Source organism: Bombyx mori, chromosome 24, assembly GCF_030269925.1.
Source record: "Bombyx mori chromosome 24, ASM3026992v2".
Lineage (NCBI taxonomy): Eukaryota > Metazoa > Arthropoda > Insecta > Lepidoptera > Bombycidae > Bombyx > Bombyx mori.
Genome location: NC_085130.1, coordinates 12,228,403 through 12,251,009, shown reverse-complemented (window position 1 = coordinate 12,251,009; position 22,607 = coordinate 12,228,403). Strand labels below are relative to the sequence as shown.

Sequence of the window (22,607 nt, the reverse complement as noted above, 5' to 3'; positions counted from 1 at the left end):
TAAAGAAGGAGAACATAATATCTTTATACTAAAAGAACATCAATTAACAAGAAGGGATGGAAAGCTTTTCATAGATGATGATATTTTGTTCATGGAATGGGGTGAATGATTTTTTCAATAACATTTTGCTCACCTGTAACCTTTGATCTCATCAGTCTTTATTTATCTCATTTGATAGATAAATAAGTGAACAATTTTATGTATTTCTTTGATTCTTAATAAATATATCATATAGGTATTATTAAAAAAAAATTTGTTTCTGTTAAGCTTTTTCCACCTATTCAGAGTAAATATTTGGAGGGAGGCCTCCCCAGTAAATGGCAATTTGATGTCTTTGACTCTCAATTTATTTAGACACCTTTACATATATTTTAATCTAAATAAAAGTTTAATATTACCCAAACCAAATAATTATTAATGAATTATAGAAGATTTTCATTATCCTAGATAACTCCATTCAAAATTATCCGAAAGTCGTAAATTTGAATGGCCACTAAAACATCAATTTCTAACCTTTTTCTGTATTAATACATCATATTGGTTAGATCATTTAAATTTTGGGAATGAAAGAATACTTACCACACTGTATAAAATAGTGCAACCAATACATAAATTTTTCAGTGTACTTAAATATCTGCGAAAAGTGTTCTAAGTTACCCAACTTGACTGTATGCCTCGCAATTATAAAAATATTCGAAACAAAACATATAAAAAAATACGATGAGGATATTATTACAACTGCTCTTCGAGAATATGAAACCGCAAAAATGCCATATACTCGTATAAGCATAACGGAACAATGCAATATTCCAAAATCTGAGTCTGAGACAACTACACTCGAGTTATTATAAAGAGTTTTGAGTCGAAACTTAGAAGAATAAATCATTCAATATTTGAATGGGGCTATCCGCTTGATACTTACGGCTTGAGGCTTTTAGTAAATAGATTTTTAGATAGATCAGACATAAAGATTAAGAGATTCACAAATAAACCATACCCTGACTTTGTTGCTGATTTTTTAAGGAGATATCACGATAAAATTTCTGTCATGAATAAATATGAATAAATAATAATACCCACAAGACTCTTATGTCCTACCTATCTACTCCATAATTGTGTATTAACTATATTTTTTTGTCTTTTGACAGCCCTGACCTGTTTTCCCTAGCAACCCCTTGTCCGTCCCAATTGACCCCACATTCAGTCTGAAAAGAGACAGTATAGTTTTTGGTAAATAAATTAATAACCGATTAAAAACTTAATTTATAAAAAGTGTTGTATTATTTAAGTTAGCGGACATATATTTCATTCAAATGATATTGAGTTTTACTAATGTAACTACATAGTTCAATTTTGTCCCTTTTCACCCCGTTCTATGGTATATGATGACTCAAACACTAAATAACATTTATAAATCACGGTCGTCTTCTATTATTATCAAATAAATAAAAGAGCAAAGTTGCTAGCACTAAAAAATTACCACCACAAGAAGTTAATTTTGAAATGCGATTTTTTTAAGCAGCTATTATCATGCATATTCAGAGTTGTTTTGTGAACTTTCAACGTTCTGCTATTACACTACAAAAAATGGAAGATTTTGCAACGATTAAAAAATTAATATTGAGCGTCGAAAGATTTTTCTGGTTTTTCCCCACACGCCCGTTTCCATCAAATGCACGGTTCGGACTGAGGCTCCTTTGTGCACGGCAAATAAACCGACAAAATATGGCTCGGCTCGCGGCAACGAATTTGCCTCGAGGCGAGGCAGCATCTCCACTTGTGCGGCCTCGGAGCGAGGTAGCCACTCGACCCGAGTTGGCCTCTATTGGATTTTTTTTTTATTTTTTTTTATTGCTTAGATGTGTGGACGAGCTCACAGCCCACCTGGTGTTAAGTGGTTACTGGAGCCCATAGACATCTACAACGTAAATGCGCCACACACCTTGAGATATAGTTCTAAGGTCTCAGTATAGTCACAACGGCTGCCCCACCCTTCAAACCGAAACGCATTACTGCTTGGATACTTGATACTTGACTATTGACTCCTTTACAAAATCCATTCGTATGTATGCGCATTTATTGGGCGCGCTCGGCCGTACATGCCGTGGCGTTTGTGGTGGCGGTAAAACAGTAGTTTAAGCTTGATGTGTCATGATTCGCCACTATTTAATTTAAAAAAAAAAAAAAAATTGAATTTAAGACGCGCCGATGCTTCAGCAATCTTCGGAAGCGCTCGACGATGGCCGGTGCGTGTGCCTGGCTACCCTCAGAAAGAGATAAGAAAATACTCGTTCTAAGCTACAAATGAAACAAAACCAAAACCAACATCTTTATTCGAATAAAATAACTTATAAAACAGTTCGACTCTACACGCTTTTGGAGAGTTCCTGTGACAACTTGGCGATCACGTCCTCTATGGTGCCCACCATGTAGAAGGCAGCTTCCGGAATGTGATCCATCTCGCGCCTAAAATCTAAAAGACAAAACGGTTAGTTCAAATCTGTGATCTAACACAACGACGTTCGAGTCATCTTCGTGTAAATAATAAAGGAGCAAAAAGGTTAGTAATAGTGTGGAGAGAAAAATCGTGGCGTGGATCCGGAATCGTCGAAAAATAGAAAAGGCCTGCATCGCCTGCCGCGGTAGACCATTAAACTCGACATTCGGACGATATAATAACTTTATAACTTCGTTTTATCATTGACCAGTATCAAATATCATCACAAAAATTTTTTTAGTACGATTTTCTATTCATTTCATTCATTCATTTTTACTTGTCGAAACTACCGCGCGACAATAGTCGCGACAATAGCAGAGACTCGGCTGAACTCAACGTCAGCAGTGCAAGCATCCATCCGCCCACGTCTAATGCTGCATAGACTAAAGCTCACCTGGATCGGCTGCGAAGGGAACCTCTGTATCTTCCTGGCTCTGGCTATCTCTGGCTGGTCATCTTCGGACAGCTCTTCCATGCCTAGGATAATGTCCTGTAGCGATTTGTAATCCTGTCTAGGGACCACTTGTTAGAAATACAAAAGCCGGTGATGCTCTGCTCTGTACAAATGATTTCTTGACATATATTAAGTGTATAATCTATGTTCTTTTCGTTACACTATTCGCGCGCCCCCTGACGTACTTGGATGGTACGACAGGGAGAGCGGCCTCTACCCTTAAGGGACAGCGACGGCTGTTCCGAGATTCTCCACGATCGGAGGAAGGACTTAGGAACGCATAAAGGTACAAACGTTTCCTTGTATTTATGATGTAGATTTAAAAAAAAAGCTGGTCATAGAAAACATCTCCCATCTTCAATTTGGTCAGCATAAGATATCTGAGGATCTGCTGCAAAAGACATCATTTAATTTTCGTTATCATCATTACCTTTGTAAAACATTTAACTTTTTAATTGACTTCAAAGAAAAATGGGAGATTCTGAATTCGACTGTTCTATTTTGGTCTTTTCTACCTCAGATTTTTTTGTAGGTGAATCGATTTTGAAGATTTTTTTTTATATTGGACAGCCGGTGCTTCTTATTCGAGTCCATTCTATCGAGATCCGACCAGCAGTTCTCGAATATTCCTCAATATACATGCAAAAACAGTGAAAGAGGGAGAAAGGAAGATAGCGAGGCCGATTCAATTTAATGATATGAAATTATGAGACGATGTCAAATGATATGTAATGATGAGAAATTATGTAAAATGATATGAAATTATTTAAAACTAGTGTCCCAAGTAGTCGAAATTCGACTATAATTAATTGGAATTGTAAGTTTGTACACTATTATGATTGTATTTTATACTTCTATAATCACAAATTTCGCCAAGACTACACTATAAAAAAATATTAATAAAGACAAACAATATTTAATCTATTCTCAATTTGACCACAGACGTCAAGAACAAAAGTTTGACAATTTATAGTACGCATGCGTGTGTGCGTCAAATGCATTGTATGTAGTGTGTGTAATGTTTTCTTTATTGATTTAATGTATCTCTTATGCATTATTTAAAAAAAATATTAGCATTGTGCACTTCTTCTCTATACTCTCTATAGGTGTAGAAAATTTCATACTCCTTCGTCAGCGCAATTTTCGTAAAAAGGGTTACAAAGTTTTTGCTTCACGTATTAATATATAGATTATATAAAATAAAATGAAATTGAATATCTCGGTTTGAATGGGCAAGGCGCAAGAAAGTCAGTTAATTTTTAATTCTAATAATAGAGAAAATTTCGGAAGAAAACAATAAAACTGCACAAGCGGAATAGTTTTCATTTTATGCGCCACGATCCCAATTATAGATCTTATTCATAGTTAGTTAGTCTGTGCTATGATGAACAATAAAAACAAAGAAACCTGCAGTATTTTCTGCACGCCCCTGGCGATGCCGTAATGCTCAGCCCCGATGATGTTAGGATCCATCACTCTCGAGGTCGAATCCAGGGGGTCCACCGCCGGATATACACCCAGCTCCGCGATGGCGGGCGAGAGGACCGTGGTCGCGTCTAAGTGAGCGAAGGTCGTAGCCGGAGCCGGGTCTGTGAGGTCGTCTGCCGGGACGTATACGGCCTAAGAAATTATTACAAATGGAATACATTAGCAAAAGAGACAGTCTAGGACGAAGATAATCCATAGTTCGGTTCATTTAGCGAAGTATGACGTCACTTCCACTACAACATAAACCTGCGAGGCATAGCCCACCTATTAAAAAAATCCATTCTCCAACTCAAGAACTATATCAGTTTCTTGCTAGGAAAGCGGTTACAAAAAGACAGATAACTTACTTTTTTTTATAGATTAGATGTGTGGACGAGCTCACAGCCCACCTGGTGTTAAGTGGTTACTGGAGCCCATAGACATATACAACGTAAATGCGCCACTCACCTTGAGATATAAGTGTAAGGTCTCAAGTATAGTTACAACGACTGCCCCACCCTTCAAACCATCGCATTATTAATTAAGACAGCCATGACAGTATTTCGGAGGCTTCTCATCTAGTCGGCAGAAAACTGTTCTTCTAGGTCATTGATTATTTTTTGTGCCCTGAACGAGCCTTCTGCTTGTGGTAAGTGCTTGCCGGAGCCCTTACCATAATAACACAATAGCACAACATAAATGCCACCACTAACCTTGAGATTACTCCTAAGGCTTAGCTTTACAGTAAAACGGCCACCTCGCCCTTCAAACTGATAACTGCTTCGCGTCCGAACCTAATTAATTACAATTATTTATGAGTGGTCCAGTTTTTCTCGCGCTCTAACTTAATTCTCGTCTAGCGAACTGTTATTGTCGTGAAAATCGGTGAAATTTTGGACTTACGTCTCAACGCTCATGATTAACTTAAAATAATTCAAGTTGTATTTACGTAAAGCTGACGGTGGTGGGTCATGTCGACGGGAAAAGACCATGTGGTCGATCACCTAGTCGCTGATCAAAATTGATAGCATATCGGCTTCTCTACGCGTGAAGCTTTTGAGAATGTCGAAGATAAAGACAGGTGGTAGGAACAGCAAGACCATGGACTCTTAACACGGTCCACAAATGGTTTATAGGACATTCAAAGATTCTGTTACACAGATATATAGATACATGTCGAGGCAACAAAAAGCGCATCAACATTTATATCACACTTACGTACCTCGGAACCGGCTTGCGTAAATCTGAAGATGTTGTCAATAAACAACAGTAAGTCCTGGCCCTCCTCGTCTCGGAAGTGCTCAGCCAAGGTCACCCGGTCAAGGCCACCCGGGCACGCGCCCCGTGGGGCTCATCCTTCTGGCCGTATACCAGGGACGCCTAGAACCATCACACGTCTGTGGGAGCAGTATAGGTATTCGCCCTCGCGGCATTAACACGTATTTTTTTTATTGCCCTTGTAGGCACACGAGCATACGGCCTACCTGATGGTGAGTGGTTACCGTCGCCCATGGACTTGAGCAATGCCAGGAGCAGAGCCAAGCCGCTGCCTACCACTTAATACTCTCCACAAGCGTCGTTTGAAGAAGAACATGTCATAGCGCTCGGGAAACACCATAGAGGGGAGCTCATTCGATAGCCGGATGGTACGTGGCAAAAAAGAGCTCTGGAAACGCACTCTCGATGCACGCAGCGGTTCCGGATAATATGGATGAACTCTGCTCCGATGGCGGGAGGTGCGGTTCCTCAGAGCACTCCCCATGGAACATACGGTACAAAATAAAGAGGGAACCGGAGTCCCTCCGTAGACCCAGAGGTTTAAACGATCCGTATTCCAGAGATGTCATTAAATACGCCACCCCAATAAACTGAACCCCGATCATAATGCTTTATTATATGCTGTATTATATTATTACAATAATAATAATTATTATTATATTACTAGCTGACCAGGCAGACTTCGTAGTGCCTCAATCGATAAATAAAAGACTTAAGCTTTTGTATAAAATAAGCTTAAAACAAACAGAAGGAATCCGTCCGATGGGGGACACATCAAAGGAAAAACAAAATTGTTATTTTTATTTAATTCTGAGCATTTTCATATTTATCTACCTTTTAAACCTTCTGTGGACTTCCGCAAATAATTCAAGACCAAATTAGCCAAATCGGTCCAGCCGTTCTCGAGTTTTAGCGAGACTAACGAACATCAATTCATTTTTATAAGATTATGTATTATATTAATTTATTGTTATCTCGTTTACTTTAACCTCGAATCACGTCATATTTAGTCAGGTTGCGTTCAGCTGTGTTTTGTAAAGATCGCGTGGCGTAAGCAAATACTCAAACTCGTTTTACGGTAAATAGCTTTCAAGAATCCCAGACAGTTTAAAGTCGTCGCGGCCAGAGGGATAAGACCGCCCAGTTTAATATAATTTAAATAAATAAAGCTAACACCTTATTGTGAATATGTTGCTGCTTTGATTTCTACACTTCACTCGTGAAACTGTTAGGATATTTTATTATATTACAGTTATATAAACATAGACGTTAAAATATAAACAAACTATTGAAGTAGGATTAAAATATATATTTATTTAGAGTCAATCCTCATGCCCATCATTTATATTAAAAGTAATAAATAATAAAATGCAGTCAGACTATTCACTTTTAGAATAATTCAAGACGTAAAGACTAGTTTCATGACCATCTTATAGATTGCTTCACTTCCGCCCTGACAAAACAATGCGACGCGAGGCGACGCACAAAATGGCGGACTGCATTAAATGAGCGAGGGCAGAAATGGGGCAGAAGCAGAACGATCTTTCGAAGTTTACCGGATAATGAAATTTATGTATTCTAAATAAAGCGAAGCCTATATGAAATTGTAGTAATAAAGGGAGTATAACTAAACAATATTTGGAATATTCCGTGAAAGCCAAAACAAAATAACAACTTTTCACTCACCCGGGTCTCCAGCTCGTACTCCGGCGAAGATTACTTCGAGGAACTCTTGATTATTGCGGCACATATTTATATATTTAAATTAATGAAGCAGGAACAATGATGTAGGCGTTACATAATATTATTATTAGTTGTTTTTATATTAATATTAAAATGCACAGCACATACATAGGTCCATAATAAATACACTTATTATTTAAGACCTATGTCGTTGCTTTAAGTAGGTAGGTATATAATAAATATAAAATAAAACTAAAAATTAATAAATTTAATAACGAACGCGATGCTAAAATAAGAAGTGAAAAAAAGACGACGCTATAATTGTTTTTTTTGTTATTTGAATTTAAATTCGAATTTAACCTTCGTCGAGGTTCGAATAGTTTCTCACAAAGGTGCCGTCTAAAGAGTTTATACATGTTCTGTTTTCAACGAACGGGGGCAAAAACAAGTCTTTTAGATAAAAGATATTTGATTACAAAAAAACATGTGTTGTTACCACTGAATTATATAACCTATGGAAATGAAACGTCAACAAAAAATGCGTGCCACTGCGACGCCATCTGGCCACTAAACATGGCGGTTTTAGAGCTGCCCAGAATATTTTAATGTTATTAGGTTTTTAAACGTTCTTGGCTCATTTTATTTTAAATATTATTGAGTATTAATTATTTGTAGAATTTATACTTTAATAGGACGTCAGTATATTGTTATGTGCAAAGATACTTTGATTTAGATGTGTGAAATAGCCCTTCCTATGGTAGACGCCATCGGAAAAAATGTGCCATGGTGGCAGCCTCCCGCTCCGGTCATGATAAAATAAACGCTCAGCTACTCAGCTGGCAGACGACCGGAACGGTCAGTAATTTGATGCCGCTGTTTTCATTCGAAAAGCGCACTTTAAAACACGTTCTGCACTGTTCTAACGCATACAACTGCTAGAACGTTAAACAAAGACAGAATATAGACGCTTTCTTAGGTAAACTTACATATGTTTTTAAGAAAAAAAAACTCATTGTTCCGGACTTGCTAACGCGGAGTAGTTGGAAGTGTTTGTGCGTCTATTTTCAAGTGTTTTAAGTGGTTGACGACAGTATAACGAGATAAAGTTTTGAAAAAGCGATGGAAAGGTATCTATAAAGTATATATAAAGGTATATATAAAGGTGGATGTAATAAGCATATTTCTTTGTTTTTGTACGTGTTGTGACACGCTTTTCGTGGTAAAACATTGATATCTAACCAATGAAGTAGGAAACCTATGGAAATGAAACGTCAACCAAAATTTCGTGCCACTGTGACGTCATCTGGCCACAAAACATGGCGGCTTTAGTGCTGTACAAAAGATTTCAATGTTATCAGGTTTTATCGATAAACGATCTTGGCTCATTTTATTTTAAATATTGTTGAGTATTATTTATTTGTAGAATTTATACTTTAATGGGAAGTAAGTAGGTATATTGTTATGTGCAAATATGATATGATTTAGATGGGTGAAATCTAAGACAAGTTCGTCCTTCGAATTTGCCAAGTAAACGATATGATGATTTTTCAAAGTTGCTACGCTGATTTTATAAAGTTGTCGTTTGTCGCAAAACATAAAGATATGGCGTAGTTCAAAGCCATCAGCCCATTTCTAGCATGCTAAATGTTATCGTATTTTGAGTGCGTGTTTTTCTTAGACTATAACAATCTATTTTAATTGTTTTGCTGACTCTAAAGTCCGTAACATACTACCGCAGCGCACCCCAAGGAAGGTGCGCCGCACCATTTGAATCACTTTCGCTTGAGAGTGATTCAAATTTTAAACTTATCAAGGGACCGCGTGAAAAAAAAAAAAAAAAAAAAAAACACCTACAGAACATTTATTCATTAATTACAAACGTCATTCCTTGTGACTTCCTCTCTAAAATCACTTAATTATTAAATATTTAACAAATTTACAATAGTGTTTTACTCACTGCGGAATAAAACTATTTTATTTAAATAGATTCCGACCGAAAAATGGATTTTTCGGATGAGGGCTCCATAATGAATTTAAATACATATAGATAATAGTTTTAGGGCATCGACTTTCTTGAGATTCTATAAAATACGTTTTAATTATTATTTTTGTATGTTTTAAGCATGATAAATTATGAAATTTTATATAATCAATCATATTAAATCGATATCAAAGTCAATAAATAATGTACAACCCAAAACAGACGGCCGAACTGACGTGACAATGACATTTGGCGCGCTAAACATGGCGGATTTTCGGCCTCATTAGACGGAGACGGAGACATTTACGTATATTCATGTTTCATTTTATGTACGCACTGAAATACTGTTATATTGTTTTCCTGCGAGTTAAAGTGCTGAGTAAGAACGAGATAGATATATGTTTATGTGTGTGCCTTCAAAATGGGTGCTATTTATATAAGCAATTGTACGTATAGAACAATATGTCGTGTCCCTACTATATAGGTCTATGTATCTAACACCTACTCAGGCTTAGCACACGCTCATGTCGGCCAAACAAACCATTCATTTAGCACCAAATATTGGTAGATTTGTGTAATTTATGGAAACAATGAAATAATTACTTAACTATTAACCTTTTCCAAATTGTAAATTTATTGAAATCTTTCATTAATTAGAGAAATATAGAATAAAATAACACGCGTCCCTCCACTGACCGGACCGGGACGATGACAGTTAGGTTATTTCGGGCAACGCGGCCATTTTGTTCGCTCGCTATCATAATATGGATAAGACTATTGGATCTACTTTTATATCGAGGGGTGAAAGGCTATTTGGTTTAAGCGACTTCTAGGGTGATATTGAGTTATATACATATACGGAATCAGCGAATTTTTCTCCGTCGAATGATGCCGGACTTATTAAAATCAGAGCACTTTTTTGGCGTTTGAAACAATACTATTTTTGGGTTGTTTCCAAAGTGGCAGTGTATTATCCAACGTTGATTTTGAATTATTTTTTAGTAATGTACTTAAACCATACAATGATATTAAGAGACGAGACATAAACCAGTTACCTTTTCTCAGAAAAATAATCCAATAAGAGTTAAAGCGTGTTTCCTGTTTCAATTTTTTATTAAGCAGTAACTTAAATCATTTTGACTTCTACCAATTACATGGTGTGATGTCTCTTAAACCATTTGTCCGTCACCCAAATACATGGAGTGTCGCTTAAGCTCTTTCAGCTGCATCTATTTTCCATGCAGGGTGCTACTTAAATCAAGTAGTTCTTTTGTTTCAGATATTTTGCTTAGCCGTTAAAACATTTTGGTCCTATTATTTTATTAAATGCATGTCGCTTAATACAGACAATAAAATGAAGTAATGCAATATGAAACATTTTTTCGGTATAAATAAAAATACGGGTCGGTCTTTCAATCATTAAATTTTAATATGATACATTTCATTCATGTCGCATGATACCATATTTATTACATCTCCCGGGAGTTAAAAATCGTGATCTTTCAACCGGACTGCCGCGCGCAGGCGCTTCAGTTGAACTCCAGAGTGCATCGAGGAGTGACGTGACGCGCAGTCGCCGCCAGTGTTTACGTAAAACGTCTGTCTTTGAAATCGAATCGTAAGTACTTTAATTTCATTATTTACGTAAAATTTTCAATTGAGATGAAATGTAATAAAGTTATTTGTTTTTATTATTTTTATTAGTCTTTGATTATGTTACTTCTTCTATTAAGTAGGTAGTTAACTCATTATTTTAAGAGAATAATGGCAATCTTAAGTTATCTTTCTCCATTTATGTGCTATATATATAACGTGATAATGATTATGGATATTGTTGTAAGTACTTATATTATTATAATTATTTAATACTCGTATCTTTAGATGCATTTTAATTATAGTAGGTACACTACGTTTGTTTATGACAATAAAATTACCCATGTCCAACATGCAAATTACTGTTTCAGTTATCTAAATTTATTTATGAACGAAACGATTTGCACAGTTTATTTATGAACTATGTTTCTTAAGTACGTTTTAATGTATTGTATTATAGGTACTACTATTTACCGTTAACTAGTAGTACCTATAATACATAATACATCGCATCACAAGGAATGGTTTTTGTTTTATCTGGGGAGAATCTGAAGCAAAGAGGGGCGCAAATGAAATTGCTACTATTATACAGAAATACATAGAGAATGTGGATTCTCATCTTTGATCTTGTATTCAGATTTCTTGCCCTGGACAAAACAAAAATAAAATAGTCCTTGCAACAATACATAATGCTTTGTTGCAATCGAACAATTTACAAGCAATTCAAATGAATTACCTTCTCCCTGGCCACACGGAAATGTCGGTAGACAGCATACACTCTACAATCGAACAATCCGTAAGAAATATTACTGTATGGGCCCCTTCGCAATGGGCTACAATAAGCCAGCTAGCAAGAAAAGAACCAGCACCTTATAATGAAAATCTGACACACGAGGATTTCTTAAATTTTGATGATATGTCTGAAAAATATTTTAAGGGTAACCTTGTAGGTAAAATTAGTAAAATCCGTACAGCAACATTTAAAAAATCTCATCCAAATCAAATGAAAGTAAAATTTTCAATGAAAGATAATGCATCCGAAGAGATTATACAAATTATTGCGAAACCTAGAGCTATCAATCGTAGATATAATTCAAGTTTGCCGATTACCAAAGCCAAATACATGGACCTAAAGAAATTGTGTGACACTGGGGTTATACCCAAGATATTTCATAAAGAATACATAAATCTACAACACTGCAATTCCAAAGATGTTCTACTGGATACTGATGTAGAAGATACAGTCGAAGAAAATGATTATTAAATACGTTCTTTCTCATTGCATTATGATTATTATCAAGCATTGGCTGTATTTTATAATTACAAGTTTTGTTTATTGATTTGATATTTTTTATTTTGTTTTTATTAGTTTAAGTTATAATTAAACAATATTGGTTGTGATTAATTATACTCTTAGTAAGTTTTATGACAGCCGATCTCAAGTAATACTGAATAAATAATACCTAATTATAGTTGATTTTCCTACATTCAGACTGAATTTACTTGATTAACATCACATCAGTAAAAGTAATAATACTTTATAATGTACAAAATACTAATACGTATTAATACTTTAACTGATGTGATAATAATCAAGTAAAATCAGTCTGAATGTAGGAAAATCATGTATAATGAATTAATTATAGTTGATTTTCCTACACTCAGATTGATTTTACTTGATTATTATACGAAATCTGAATACTTTAACTGATGTTGTTAATTAATGTGTTGTATATTAATCAAGTAAAATCAGTCTGAATGTAGGAAAATCAACTATAATTATTTATTATATTATTATAATTATAGATGATTTTCCTACGGTCAGACTGATTTTACTTGATTATTATACAAAATATTAATAGTTTAACTGATGTTGTTGATTAAGACTAAAAAATAAATAAATATAATTGATGTTCCCACATTGAGACTGATCTACTTAATTATTTTTCTAAATAAATACTTTAACTGTTGTTGTGTTTTGTGTATTTCTTTATTTATTCAATATAAGCACCTGAGATTTTCAGTGATTGCGATATATTTAGGTTGTTTTAACAGCCACTGATAGTATTAGACGTAAAAAAATGTAACATCGAACGGTAAATTTTTAATATTATATGTCACATAAGTAAATTCGCCTGTCAGTCATTTTAATCTAAATTGGTAGTTGAGATAAATAGCTTGCTACTATTAATTTTGGGCTAAGTCACTTCATGCTTTTTGGCTTACTCTGAAAATATATTGCAGCGTCGCTTATTTTTTTTCCCTGTAGCCAATTGTGGTTATGAAGTCACTTAAATCTTTATTCCATACTCTGAAAAATAAGGGCTTAAGGCAATTTGTATTAAGCGACGTTTATCTTTGTAATTAAAGGTCCGTTTTATTCGGTATTAGCATCAACAACTTGATGTTTTTAATTGAATTTCAATTAAGTTTACTCCATTCAAATTGCTGAAGAAGTTTTTTTGTTATGATATTTTTTCCAAAATTTTAAACTTTAAATGGCTCTCGTGTAAAGTTGCAAAAATGTCGCTTAAACCAAATAGCCTTTCACCCCTCGATATGGTGTTTGGTTTGCTTTGACAAATAATTTTGAAAAACTTTTTTTTTATTTCTTTCTTTTTTTATTCTTTTGCACTTGCGCTTTATTTAAAACTAATTTGAATGTCTTTTTCCTGCACCCAGTTAACTGCATGTGTTGCGCTTTTGATTGGATTTTAATAGTGAGAGAAGTTTGCGGGTGAGGGGAGGCAGTGCAAAGAGCAACAGGCGTGCGCACTCGCGGAGGTCGTTCGAGTGTTCCAACACGTGGTGGTTCACGAAAAGGAAGGGTACGAGGTAAAGGAAGGGGGTGCCCGCGGTCTTCTGTTGAACAGAGGCCGTCGGCAAGTTGCGCGTTAGTATTTTGTTTTTAATGGAAATTCAATTTTAAATACTTGTTAGGGTTCCGTACCCAAAGGGAAAAAAACGGGACCCTATTACTAAGACTTCGCTGTCTGTCTGTCACTAGGCTGTATCTCAAGAACTGTGATAGCTAGAGAGTTGAATTTTTCACAGATCATGTATTTCTGTGGCTGCAATATTAAAAACAAAATAAAATAATTATTTAAGGGGGGCTCGCATACAACATAGGTGATATTTTGTTATTTTTTGCTCGATATTAATAATAATCGTACGGAACCCTTCGTGTGCGAGGCCGACTTGCATTTGGCCAGTTTTTTTATATTTATGTAGTGACACTGCATCTCATGAGTAAATGTGCATTTATTTCATCATCATAATTAGCCTGAATCCACTGCTAGAAAAGCCTCTCCTCCATGACGCGATCTTCATTGTCTTATAAATGTGATTGTATTTACAGATTTAACCTTATTGCAATTGAGGATTTGCCCGCTGGGGAACCGATAGAGCAGACATTGACGGAGCGAAATAAGCGTTCATGGAACCCGTAAGTATCAATCCTCACCCAATTTATTTTTGATTTATTTGCCAACTTTATCACCATCATCATTTAGCTAACTGTCAATATTACAATACATTATTGTTTTCAGCCGAAATTATGAACCTGACGGAGAGGACATTCCAGTAATTTTGTCTTCACCTGCGATTCCGCCATTACCGGCAATGTATATTTTTTTATCATAATAATTTATTATTAATATCGTGATAGTTGATTTTATAATACTTATAACGTATGATGTTTCAGGTACGTTGAATGTGGCGGCAGTGGTACGAGCACGCCATCTTCTAGATATAATATACAGATTTCTGTACCGTAGTCCTTCGCCGTCACATAAACGTGTGCGTCGATCGCTTTGCCCAGACCAAGAACATGATACTACGTAAGTGGTATTTTTCATATTTCAATGTAGAAGAATGAGATGATGGGAGAGGAAGGTGTTGATTCTAAATGTATACTATTGTACTACACAGGAACAGAGATTCTATTTCATTGCTACGTCGACCGCTACGAGACTCTGAAATTTGCTACTTGTTGCACTATGGTAAGAATTTAATAAATGTAAATTTGCGATGTAAATTTTTGTGCATGTTGGCACTAAATTACTAAATAATTAGTATAGGGCATAGGGCGATTTCAAATTAACTATTGATAACATCTTACGCAAAGTTTTTTGTAATCACAAGCACAAGCTTACTTTTCTCAAGACCTAACCGTACTATTATATTCAATTAGGAAGTGACGACGATGACAGCGATGATGAGAGCCAGAATGATAACGACGAAATCGTTCCCATGATCATCCCCCGGGCAGCTGGAATACTGATGGACACTCCGGACGACGAGGAGATTGAGATTGACACGGCGGCGGCAAGTAACCTCTTGTGACATCTTCCTCGCCTTCCATCATTTCAGCACCTACATCACCAGCGCGTGATACCGGTATGAAGCCTAGTCATTTTTTTGAATTTGACTGGGGAACTTTCCCTGACTCTCCTATACCGCCAACAGAAAGGCATGAATCTTTTAAGGAAAACTCTGGTCCCACTGTCACTGTAAGTGACCTTTACGAGATTTTTAGACTAATTTGGGACCAGGAGTTCATGGAATTTATTGTGCAGGAAACAAATAGATATGCCCAACAATTAGCTGCTGAAATGTTGGACGGCGGGGAATTACAGGCCTCCAGTAGGATTACAGAATGGAAAGATACCAATGTAGACGAGTTATTGGTGTTCTTCGGAATATTACTGGCGATGGGAATCGTCATAAAGAACCGGGTTGAAGAGTACTGGAATACGGAACAAAACATCTTCTCCACTCCAGGTTTCAAAGTATATATGTCGCTTAGGAGGTTCCAGTTACTCAGCAGGTGCTTACATTTTAATAATTCCGAGAACTTGAGAAACCTCAACCTGGATCCCTCACAGGCAAAGCTTTTTAAAGTGGAGCCTGTGATTAGCCATTTGAATTCCAAGTTCACGGAATTATATATAATGAAGCAGAACATTGCTTTAGATGAATCGCTGCTGCAGTGGAAAGGTTGGTTGAACATCAACCAATTTATTCCAAACAAAGCTGCAGCAGTGGGCATAAAAACTTACGAAATATGTGAGTCGCAGAGGGGTATTTATGGCGATTTAAAATCCATGCCCATAAGGCTTCGCCTACAGTCTCAGAGGCTGATCCATTCACAGCGAGTACACCGGCGTTGGTTCTTAACCTTATCAAAGGTTTAGAACACAAAGGGTACACGTTGTGGATGGATAACTTCTACAATTCCCCAGCACTTGCCCGAAAATTCAAGTCGATTGGGTTTGATTGTGTCGGTACGTTGCGGACAAGCCGCAAGTATGTCCCGACGGAACTGAACAATCTGAAAAAATCTCAGATGAATCCCGGGCAAGTAGTAGGCTATACCAGTGGAGATGTCGATTGCATAATATGGAGAGATCAGAACCGCGTAGCGACGATCTCAACGTACCATGGCAATGCCGTCTCCACTAAAAACGGAGTAACAAAACTTATTTTGATACGTGACTACAACATCTGCATGGGTGGCGTGGATAAAAAAGATCAGATGTTGGCTGCATTCCCAATTGAACGCAAGAGGACACAAATTTGGTATAAGAAATTGTTTAAAAGGTTACTTAATGTTTCTGTGTTGAATGCCTATATCATACATAAACAGACCGCCACGGAGGTCTTGGACCACAGGGGCTTTAGAAAAAACCTGGTAGAATCCCTTTTGCGTAGGCATTCAATGAAAATGCAGCCATATGTCTTTTCTGCCAGGATACAAGATACCATTTTCGAGGTGAGCCGCCATCACCCCGCCGAATATCCGCGGCTAACTTTATTAAACAGCACACATCGCCATCGCCACCCATGTAAAGTGTGCAGCAAGCGCACGGTAACGTATTGCGTAGGGTGCGACAAACCTGTGTGCGTATTCACATGTTTTGTGAAACTTCACAATTAATATAATAATAGGGTAAGGCCAAATAATTTTATGTACCTATGTTAATTATTATTTCTTCTCAATTATAAGTAGCCTACATGTTAACTTTTTTTAAGACTATCAAAACATTGTTGACATATTTCAAGAATTTATTTCTTGTCTGATTTTTTGTCTTAAAATTTTTCGTCTTAAGTTCTTAAGAATTGTTTTTTTTGTCTGGTTGTATGTACGTTTTTTGTAAGAGTAAATTTGATTTAGAGAGAGAATTTGAATTTGATTTTTGATTTAATAATCTGAAAAAAAAACTTTTTATACATTTTTTTTTCTAAGAACAAATAAATAATATTCTGAAACAACAGAAATAATATAAATACAGTAACCGACCGGACCCGGTCATTCGCCAGTCGGAGGGTAAAAAGTCGCATCCATGTTAAGACAGCCGTTTTTGCGTGCCATCTTAGTAAATAATTGTTGTTTTATTTCATCATTTTCTAATAAATGTTGTATGAAAACACCATCTTTATATCTTACAAGCCTTTTGCAAATTTATATATGTTTTAGGAAATACATTATTAACTCATAAAAATAATTGAATACTACAGTACAGATCATTGTTTGAATATACCTATTTTTTCTTAGTTTACACAGGTTTTATTTGGATCTTAATATCTTTATAATCTTACAATTTCAGACGTAAATATTTAACACAATTGAGATTATGAACCAAACATCAATATAAACATACATTTCAATCTCACTTGATCAATATATTTCTCAGAACTAAGCTTGTAACATGAGCTATTTTCAACATCCGGCGCAAGATCTACCACTGCGGCCGATTTTTTGTAAACGTTCTACTGATATTTTTTTGTATAGAATGATGTGTAATTCTTAGGATTGTGTTTTGAAATAGTGTTTGTCAAAGCAAATTAAATACAAATATGATCGCTTAGTTGTTTTATTAAATATTTCTGTCAGTATTTATACCTGGTTGCGCGCGGATTAGTGATAGGATGCGTAGTGAATTATTGGGATGGCGCCACCTTTGGAGTTTGTCAGTTACTAATTACCGCGACTATCCAAAGCGTGGTTCTACCCGATCGATCACGCTTTACCGCTAGCTGCCTAGATGGCGGCACTTGTATATTATGTGGTGCTTGTGCTTACGAAAAGCTACGTGAGCTTCGCCCCCTCCCGCCGCCCGCGTGCTTCCATCGCCGAAGCCCGCACCACAGTCACTGGCAAGGTCTACAGGTGAGTGCAAGTTCTTTTAATTTATTGCCATTTTATTGCTGCTTCCGTGTAATCATTCGCCCGCCCGCTCGCTTATGTGTATTTAATTTATATCTTTAGTTTGATTACTAGCTTTGTTTACCGCTATATAGTTTTACCGCTCCGCTAATTATAAGTGACAAACATTTGTCACATACCGCTTAGGACGGCTATTTACACGCCTTTCTACAACCCCGCTTTATATGCTCCCGCCGCAGGAGGGCTATTTACACGCCCCCTTGCTACCCCAATACCTAAAATTGGAACAAAATCTAAATCTGCATATTTGACTTAAATTAATTTACTATTTTCACACCTTTGCAGTTATTATTAGTATAAAATATAATAGCTTGGTCCTTTGTGATTCTAAACCTATAGCATAATGCACTGGTTTTGAACAATAAAGCAGTTTAATTACAGTTTTTCTAAAAAGTATCTTCTAGAATTAAGGGGGAAGATAGACCTCTGCCAGACAAGGCTTTTTTTCCATTATGGCGGCCGCCAGATAATATAGCTGATACGAAAGGATATAAGACAAGTTCGTGCTTCAAAGCCAAGTAAATGATATTTTTAAAAGTTAATACACTGATTTTATAAAGTTGTCGTTTGAAAACTCAGAGACCGCAAAACATAAACCTATGGCGTAGTACAGTGCCATCTGCCCATTTCTAGCATGCTAAATGTTATCGTCGTTTCGTATGTTGCTGTGTCGGCGATAAAACGTTAGCAAGCTAGCTATGCTGTTTTAGGGAAACAAAATAAGAGTACGTGTTTTTCTTACGGCCGTTTTCAATAACCTATCTGAGATTACGGATAGATAGCTATCTCCGATTTTCAGTAAGGGCGTATCTATCCTTAGTTTGCGTTTCACAATCACGGATAAGTCCTATCTCTCTATAACAAACAGTAGATAGCTTCTTCCCTCTCATCTATCCGAGCCCCTTCATACGTTTCGTTCTACTGCAAATACGAAATAGCATTAGGTTCAAAAAAAAAAGTTCAAAACTCATATTCTTTTATTCTTAATTGTGACTATAATTTAATTATCATATTGTAAACCATAACAAATTCATTTCTTATATTAAAAAGTAGGAAAAACATATGTAGAATTTTTTTTAAATTTGACTTGCCGTTGCTTTTATCCTAGTCGAAATTATGAAACGAAACGTCCGTTTGCAAATGAGCAGTGTTTCCTTTCTTTTGTTTGTTTCGTATTTCAATTTTCATTGTTTAGTCGTGGTGATTTCCATCCTAAACGCTTAAAAATTTTGTTTATAATTTTATTCTAAGTGTGTGTTTAATTAAAGAGCTATAGTAAAATAAAATTGAATCTGTAAGTATCTACATTTGTTACATTGATATTAATTTATTTTACTTTGCGTCCAAGTTTTGAAACTTGGCAAACCCTAGTAAATCATTTTAATTCATCGATCACAAGTTTCCCACGAACTCCACCGCAACTTCGTTTAAAATGGGAAAACCTAAAGAAGTCTGCTCCCAAACGCTGCGCCGACATGAGAAACAAGCTTAATAAGATTAGTGAATTAGTTGATAGTTTATTAATAACATTACATTACATCATGATTCAAGTTGTTTCTCTTCAGATTGTCGTATTTGAAATATGCTCTTTGTTACAGACTGGAGGTGGTAAAGATTGTTTTCCACCAGATTAAATTTTGGATAAAGTGGCTTCACTTTTGGGAAGCACATGCCAAAGTTTCTCTGTGGAGTTTGGTGGAGACGCTATACCGAGTGCTTCCGTTGAGAAAGATTTTAATTTGGTGATGATGGGTGAAGATATTAATGTTGAGGGAGTGGGAATAATAAATGGGGACAGAAACGGTGATGGCGATAGTGATGGCAGTGTTGGTGAGGATGTATTGAAGGAGGTACAAATTCTCGAGACACCTCCCCCAATACAGAAATCCTTTTTTTTTTAATAGGGCGAGTGGGAGTGGCACTTTAGGTATGTATATATGTATGTATGTATTAGGTATGTATGTATTATGTATTATTGAGGCCCTTTTGAATCATCTCCATTAGTCACTAGAGTAAAGGGCTTATTGAACTTGATTCCTACCAGCTCACATTCATTGAAACAGTATAACTGCTTGTAGGTAAAAATGTGCTACATGTTTGTTAAAAAGTTCACTAACCATGGCTGTTTGACTCTAGAGTAGCAAAATGAAGAACCATAGCTGTATGCTATAATTATCTAGCTTAGCCACTAATAGTTTTTTTTTTATCCCAAGCTATAAATAGTTATGCACTTGCACTATACACATTGTTTTTTAGGTTGGCATACTTGTAATATTTTTAACACTTTTACAGCGAAACGAAAACACAAAATAGAAGACGAAAAGTGCAAGGCTAGCATTTTCAGGGACAATGCCTTCACAGAATACTTAACAGCAAAAAAAATAAAATTTACTTGGAAAATGCAGAAAAGGAGAATATTGTAGCAAAACTTAAGTTAGATCTAGACAATGCTTTCTGCGTAAACCACAAAGGGCGATGGCCGTCAGAGTCGTCCGCGGGTACCGCACGATTTCCTACGAGGCGGCTTGCGTCTTGGCCGGATTCCCGCCCTGGGACCTAGAGACGAAAGTACTCGCGTCATTATATCGATGGCGCGAGGAAGAGCGGGCACGGGGCTCGAGGCCGGTGCAGCGGCAGATAGCGCTGCGCCGAGAGGAGCTCCGTCAGGCCTTGGTGGCGGAATGGCGGCAAAGGCTTCTGCGCCCTACCGCTGGCCTCGCCCTACCGTCGAGGCAATCCAGCCAGTACTCGACGACTGGCTCGGGAGAAGGCACGGCTCCCTATCGTTTAGGGTGACACAGGTGCTGTCGGGGCACGGTTGCTTCGGCAAGTACCTGTGCCGCATAGACAGGGAGCCGGACGCTCGGTGCCACCACTGCGTCCACTGCGGAGAGGACACGGCGCAACACACGCTCGCCGAGTGTGTAGCTTGGGAGGAGCAGCGCCGTATCCTCACAAATGAAGTAGGAAGCGATCTGTCGCTGCCAGCCGTAGTGCGGAGGATGGTCGGCAGCGCAAAGTCGTGGGACGCCGTGGTGTCCTTCTGCGAGGACGTGATGTCGCAGAAGGAAACTGCGGAACGGGAGAGGGAGATTGCGACTTCCTTCCCCGGCCGCAGAAGGCGCACCGGGCGCAGGAGAAGGTCGGACAACGCCTTTTCCGCCCCCCATGAATGGGTCCACGGGCGAGGGACTTGGGAAAGCCCTCGCCCCCTATTCGATGGACGTGAGACGGAGGCACGTGCGGGTGTCAGCGCGTGCCTCTGAGGCGATGCACGGAGTAGCTGAACGCCTCACTACCCCGTGCAGGAGACGAGACCTGGACAGACCGGGCCAGCACTGGTGTGAGGCTGCGGAAGAATTTTGATTCCCGCGGCCCTGCGCGCACGTGTGGGTGGACACCGGGGTGGTTTTAGCCGGTAGGAGTCCGGCACGCCCCTCCGCCTTTCCCCAGTAGACAATGCTAGATTAGAAAATTTATAATTAAAACAAGAATTAAATTTAATAGAATAAGTAGGCAATAATTGTATGTTAGATATTTTTTAGGTTTAAGTACAAATTCTTAATGAGGTTTAAGTACAAATTCTTAATTAATACCCTGTGCATGACTACTACTATGTAATTTTCATTTTGGTAAATAAGAAATAGTCAAATTAGTAATTGCCTTTCAGATGTACGTTCTGGAAAATTGTTATGAACAATTATATTGTTTTCGTGTATCATATCTGGGACTGAAATTTCTGGTTCCAAATCTTCTAAGTTCATACTCCTTGCGATATTGTGCAGCACTGCGGTTGCTATAAAAACAGCTTGCATGTTTTCTAATTTTAATCTGCCTTTTAATGACAATACAGGGAATCTTCTTTTCCAAACACCAATGCATCTGAGAAATTTTACATTCTTCACTTATATGTTTTTACTATAAACTATAAAGTATCACAAAATCTTTAACTTAATAAATCTTACCTTTCTATAGTATTTCTTGTTTTAATATGTGATTCATTATATAATTGTTCTGATTGAGTACGGGGGTTCATTAATGGTGTTAAAAGATAGGGTTTGCAGGGATAGTCACTATCACCAAGCAACCAGCGATTTCCAAGTCCACCATGTTCACAATGATCTGTTGATATTTAGATAATTTATTATAGTAGTGTCATATTAACACCAAAATAAATCTAAATGTTGTATTAAACACCCAAATAAGAAAATACCTTCTAAATCAGAATGGTTAAATATTGTTGCATTTTGAGTAGACCCAGGCCACCGAGCAACAACATTTTGAAAAATCAATAATGTATTTGTCGACGCACCACTCTAATTATATGGAAAAATTAATTAATCAATCAAGATTAATTCCTAATTTAACATGCGGCGTAATTATTGATTGTAATTATCACACGTGTAGTAAAAATATTTCAGACTGA

The 22,607-nt window shown here is 36.9% G+C and overlaps 1 non-coding gene across 4 annotated transcripts; it reads right to left on the bottom strand.

The window, feature by feature from the left end:
• Window positions 1-2,317: 2,317 nt before the first annotated feature.
• On the bottom strand, window positions 2,318-22,283 carry LOC105842738 (uncharacterized). 4 transcript variants are annotated; one of them, XR_009976490.1, is made up of 7 exons: window positions 22,147-22,283; window positions 7,383-22,063; window positions 5,641-5,798; window positions 5,132-5,212; window positions 4,359-4,571; window positions 2,892-3,054; window positions 2,318-2,473 (listed from the first exon to the last, which is right to left on the bottom strand). It is a non-coding gene; the product is annotated as an uncharacterized LOC105842738 (transcript). The 4 variants fall into 4 exon arrangements; XR_009976492.1 differs by having other exon boundaries at window positions 5,641-22,063; XR_009976493.1 differs by having other exon boundaries at window positions 2,892-3,049; window positions 5,641-22,063.
• Window positions 22,284-22,607: the final 324 nt, after the last annotated feature.